A 6,464-nucleotide genomic window follows, 5' to 3' on the forward strand; every position below is an offset into this window, starting at 1 on the left:
CTGCTACTTCTAATACAATAATAATAATAATAATAATAAGTGGACTCCCTGTTCCAACTTCTACCATCCGGTAGGAGATCGACGCGAACCAGAATATCACGGTTCTCTGGATACCCGCCTGGAAAATAATATTAAATTAAATTGAATGTATTTAATTGAACTCCTATAATTATTTATGTCCCATTTTCAATCTATTTCAATTTCAACCTGGTTTTATTTGTTGGCTGCTCCTTTAATCACAGTCCAAAGACAAAAGGAAACATGTGTCGTGTCCTTCGAATTAAATGCTAATAAAGCACATCAATAAACTACTTAAATCATTACACGCATCAAAACCCTTTATCATCACTTGCTGGCTTTTAACTGTCAACCGTGGATGTCGTTCAAAGTTCTTTCCTTTATTCCTGTAAGAAACTATTTCTCTAAAACAAAATGATTAATATTTAGATGGTTTTTTTTTTTAAAGCAACAACACCAGGGTAGCGTCTGGATAGTGTCTCTCGTTTAAGAGTCGCAGCTGGATGAAGGGATGAACCGTGAAGTTACATAACGCGTCTTCTTGCCAGTGGTGACATATTGCTGAAGTCAAAAGAAGTTTACTCTGAGTGCTATTACCGATTGTCAGTGTTCCAGTAAGCTGGACTTAATTGTAGCCACGTTGATGGAGTAAACATTTTCACCCTGCAGATGCTGAGAAGGTGGACCATCATTCTTGCACAGAAACGTTTGCTGAGGTTGTAATAAAAAGAGCTGATAACTACTTTCATTTGGATTTAATCAGAATCCTCTCACATTTTCAAAATAATCATCCAGATTTTTTCTCACTTGCAACTAAAAATCTATTTCAAGAACCTACTAACTTTATAATCACAGCAAGCTCTTGATTATTTCCTCAAGCACAGTTGTCTGGGTTTTTCATCGCAATGTGCTGTAATAGCATTTATTTTAATGATGATGAATAACTTTAGCAGGTAATGCACCTGTCATTGGACAAAATAAATGAAGGCAGGAAAGCAATTATGTTGGAGAGAGAGGTAATGAATAAAGGAATGTGGTTTGTTGAAGGGTCGAAAGGAAAAGTTTAGAATTTATCTACACCTTCTGCGAGTCAAACACAGGGTGAAGCCCTTTTCAAACACTATCAAATGTCCTGAAACACAATATTTTAATGTCAAGTACTCTTTCAATAACAAAAAATAATCATTAACAATTTTACCAATTCTATTTTATACACATTTGTATTTCTAAGTTCATTAAATTGAGCCTAAAGGACCAGGGTCACAAAGCACTTAAACAATCAAAAACAATACACAGTTAAAATAAAAAATTAACTGTGTATTAAGAGTAAGCCTACACATCTTAAGACGTTTCTATTTGTTCAGGCTTTTCCTTGAATTTCTCGAACTCCTGTGTTGTTCTCGGTGTTGTCTTGATCTTTGAAGTATGTACTGTTTTGAGTATTGTTTTGATTGTTACAGCACTTTGTGACCCTGGTCTCGAAAAGCGCTATATAAATAAATATTACTTACTTACTTACTTACACAAATAAAAAGGTAAGAAAGAGCTTAACAGTCTAGAAGGATTTCTCTCCTTTGATCCTGAAGCGTGTTCAGGAACCATCAGTAGATTCTGATCCACAGACCTCAGAGCCCGAGCTGGGGTGTAAGGCTGGATCAGATCACTGATGCCTGAGTCTGACCATGAATAGATCTGAAAGTAAGAACCAGAATTTTAAAATTGATCCTGAAAGAAACTGGCAGCCAATGCAGAGTTTTAAGGATCGGAGAAATGTAAGTTCTTCTACCAGAGCAGGTCAGACTCTTGCTGGAGAGTTTTGTATTAATTAGTGGTGAGACAGCTCCTTCCTGTTTACACATGAAGATGAACTGTTACAATGTTAAAATGTCCACTGTTCTAAGGTACCGTGGATTCTCTTAAGTCCAGGTTCTAGCTTTGGGTCAGCATATGGTGCTTCAGCAGGTTTATTGACGTCTGCCGTACATATTTGGAAGTTCATAAAAACCTTTTTCAGGCTAAAGCATTCCGGTGGACAAGAGGTCCAACTTTTATTTGAATGAACAAAATGTACATCTTTAACTAAAGACTACCGACGGCTCCTTCATCGTGCACATATGTTGTGCATAAAAACAGCTCAGTCATAAATGACAGCAGCTGTTTTTTTCGGCCACCGTGTTGGTGTCTCATCATCTGGCATGCATCAGTGTCACATCCTTCCTGGTGTGAAGTCTGGAGATTTTTCTTTCGATGGCATGCTGAGGTCCAACAAAATAAGTGGCGACGAAGTCCTGTTAGTTCAATTTCAACAAATGTACTAAGATGATGTTTACCCATTGGTAATATTATGGGCTTTTTAGGTGTCAGAGCTGCAAATAGTTAAGGAAGACTTAAAGTGTGACGAGCAATAAAAAGTGCTGGAGGTGGTTGTAATAAAAATCTGCTACAACACTTATTAGTCTCTGGACGCTGAGAAGTAGAAAATGAAACAGGAATTCTATCTGGCGGCTCTTCTAGCGCAGATTAAATTCTCATAACGGTTATCATAATATTGAGATTAAAGAATCTTCGCATAGTATTTAATGGGATGGAAATAAAATATGCAATTGAAACTTGAATCCATTTGGTATATTTAGTTGAGTTTAACCCTTGTGTTATATCAGGGTCAAGGTGACCTAAAGGCCAGACAACAAATGTGTTTTCGGGCCTTTGTTTTCGGGCCTTCGGGTCACCTTGACCCTGGGATAACACAAGGGTTAAGCCGCAACAAAATGGACCACCAAGAGATCTCTCCAGTGTGTCCTGGAATGTATTTTGTAGAAGGTACCATTTGACTATCCCACTTCTGATGCCATTTGCCACATATTCTCAACATGGCCTTGAAGCTACGATGGATACATTTTACTGGAAAGAGGAAGTACTCCGGGTAAATATTGCAAGCACTTCCAGTGTAGACAGTACAGTGGAAATGCATCCACCAAAAAACAGCTTACAACATAGACTTGTTTAAGTTTTTCTGAAACAATTACTTATGTCGAGGCTTCAATACAAGATGGACGTTACAGACGAGGAGTATGGAGGTATTTGGATGTTTTCAAGTTTGTCTTTTTGATGAACAACAACTGAGCTCCAGTCGCTACATTAAAATGAACAAACATTTCTGTCTATAACTCTAAAAAGGAACAGATTACTCTGAAAATAATCCCAACCCCTAGACGACATGTGGGTGAGTACAAAATAAGTACATTTTCTATCTTATTTTCGGTGAACTAAACCTTTAACTTGTGGGTAACTAAATCTCAATTCTCTCCTTTCAGTTTCACTTAAAACTTGAGGACCTAATCGGGTGTCCTGGGTGCCCAACACATGTTCTTTAACCGTTGCCTGCAGCCATTTTACAAGACACAGATGGAAAGTCACTTTCATCACCGAGCGCTCGGGTCGTTATTTCCCAGGGTGCACCCTCCCCATCGGGTACCAGTTCATTTGTCGCGTCAGGAGTGTGGAAAGAAACTTGAGTCAGCAAGTCAACGAACTTTGACTGTTGGTGTTCCTTAATGTGTTACATAACACTGTGTAAAAAAAAAAGAAAAAGATCCCTGATAATGATTTCAAAAGAATATTTGCGACCCAACTAAGATCTCAGCGGAAAAAAAACGTTCCACATGTTTAAGCAATGAGCAGTGGGGGGAATGATGTCACCGTTACTGGCACCGGTTTTAATGAAAACCCGACAAAAGCGCAACACTTTTGTCAAAAGAAATGATGCAAGGCTGACTTCACTCTGGTCAAGGAACAAATAATAAACACCGGCTATTGACAATAGACGCTTAATTCAATAATCCCATCAGGAAACAAAGAAGTGCCCATTAGCTAGATTATCCCGAGGAGGTGCTGGAGTCGGTGCACTCAGGCAATTAATGTTGGCATAAGTCACTGCTCAAACATGCATGAATGAGAAATTACAACAGTGTGGGGTGAAATTACGTCTCCCAAATCACTGCGTGTCAGATGACATTATCTGGCCGGCTGAGGTCCATTACAGAGCCGAGGAGAGAGAGCGAGGTCAACTACTGTGAAGGAACTTTTCGGCTCGCTGTGATCAAGGACGTTTCCAAGCACTTTGACGAACTTTTCACAAACTTAGGTCACGCTCATCCACTTTATGTGACTTTTTAATGACTCCATAAGAATCTATATGTCAATTAACGATCAATTAAAACATCCCCAAACCATGTCAAATTCAACAATCAGAGGGTACTTTGTTCACGTTTGTTTTATTCTGCTCTAGACTTAAATTCTGGGAAGAAAAATGGATTAAAAATATATTTTGCAGCTTTTAGGAGAAACTTCCTGATCCCAGTTCAGGCATTTAGGGTTGCTCACGATAACGGGAACATTAAAAAAATGTACAATTTTGAATGGAATGGTGTTGGTATACAACAAAATTCTTCAGTGCAGGAACAAAAAAGTCCCTCCTAGTTTTGACACGTTGCTTATGGAACTTCCAAGGACTCTTTACATGGATGAAATCCACTATGAACAGACAATTTTTGTCAGATACGTCAGCCATTCCTGGACTATATTTTGGTACAAACACTGGACTCCTTACAATTCGAATTTAGTTTTTCTTGTGTAACAATGTGTAAGTGTCTGATTAGATCATCTAATTATAATTATTTTTATTTTTCAGAGACCTGGGACTATGTTATACGTGTTTTTTCCTGCAAATCTAACACAAAATAATAATGAAAAAATAGTGAATGCAAACAGAACTATACAAATAAAAAGTATATCCACATTTTAATGTCAGAAGTACTAATCAAAATCCTTCTCGTTACCTTAGATTGGACTTAGGACTCGGTGAGGATTGTGAGGAGTTGTGTTAGTGCAGGTGCTGTTACGTAATCCGTCGGTTTCCCCCACAAACAGAACTTATTTTCTTTTTCTTCGTCATCCTCTGACGGGGTGTAGCCGCCCAGAGGGGGGCGACGGTGCGGGGATTAAAACAAGCTCTGTGGCTGCTCAACTCATGTTTGTGATGATAAGATCAGTGGGTCAACTGCATGTTGAACTTCAGACCCGCCGTAGCAACGAAACCCGTGTGTGGTTCGAAACGGACGAGCCGCTAAAAGCACAACAAAAGGAGCCGATGAATGAAGGCGGCGTGTTCACATGCAAATCTCCGCCGATGAAAAGGCCGTTACTAATCACCCATTCGGTATGCCCCTAATTTTCTGCGCACTTTTCCAAGGGGAGACTTAAGAGCTTCTAGAGAGAGCGAAGGGAAAGTAAATACTTTTCCTTGATCGTTCATTTTCGAGTTATTTCAGCTGTTGTTAAACTCATTCACACAAGTGGTTAAAATAACACTGAACGGTAAGTAACTGAATGAATGTCTTTCTTCTACACTGACTTACACCTCATAGAACAAGAGGAATATTCCAGAATTCATTGGTTGTTTAAGACAGGCACGTACAAGTCAAAACCGGGGGCCATTTGTGGCCCTCAAGCACTGTTCATGTGGCCCTCAGCCTACCTTATAAAGTGTATTCATCCAGATGATTAAATTCATTCATTTTCTTAATGGCTCAATCCCTTGTGGGGGTCCAAAGGTAGAAGAGAAGTAGGGGACACCCTGGAAAGGACGGCAGTCTGTCACTGTGCACACAAAGTCAAACAACCATTCACACACACACTCATACCTACGGACAAATTCTCCAAGTTCTCAATCAACCTCTGTATGTTTTTGAACTGTGGGATGTCACACAGCACATCTCCAATTGGAGTTTCACATCAGTCGGAGGAAATGAAAAGGTCCAGTTCACCTGAACCCGACGTCAATTAGTCGGGGAGAAGCAGCAAAACAAAGTGGTAAATGAGTGGTAATTGTGCCCTCTGATCAGTCGGATCCGCTCCGTCGCACACTGAAGCCTCCTTTGTGTCCTGGAGTCCGCCCGGGTGACTCGGTGACCCCAAAGATCAAAGTGTCCATCTATTCACAAGTTCACTTTGACCGAGGATCGCATGACAGCTAATGGGCGCAGTATGAGCTTCATTTATCTAAGTGGATCTGGCCTGAAGTTGGGAAAGAAGAAGCCCCAAATACGATTATTTACAGCAACATGTATCCCTAAGCTTTGGAACGATCTTCCTCTATCTTTGCGCTTGATGGAGTCTACTGACTTCTTATCTTAAGACGTTTTTATTTGTTCAGGCCTTTCCTTGATTTCCTGGAACTCCTGTTGTGTTATCAGTTTTATCTCGATCTTTAAAGTATATACTTTATTGAATATTGTTTTGATTGTTTAACCGCTTTGTGACCCTGGTCTGGAAAAGCGCTATACAAATAAAAATTACTTACTTACTTACTCAAATGTGAACATAATACATGTTTCTTTTTTCCATTTTCAAGGATCATCACAACTTCTGGCTGCTTAATTTAAGAT

The sequence above is a fragment of the Callionymus lyra genome, chromosome 19 (assembly GCF_982586985.1).
Source record: "Callionymus lyra chromosome 19, fCalLyr1.hap1.1, whole genome shotgun sequence".
NCBI classification, from domain to species: domain Eukaryota; kingdom Metazoa; phylum Chordata; class Actinopteri; order Syngnathiformes; family Callionymidae; genus Callionymus; species Callionymus lyra.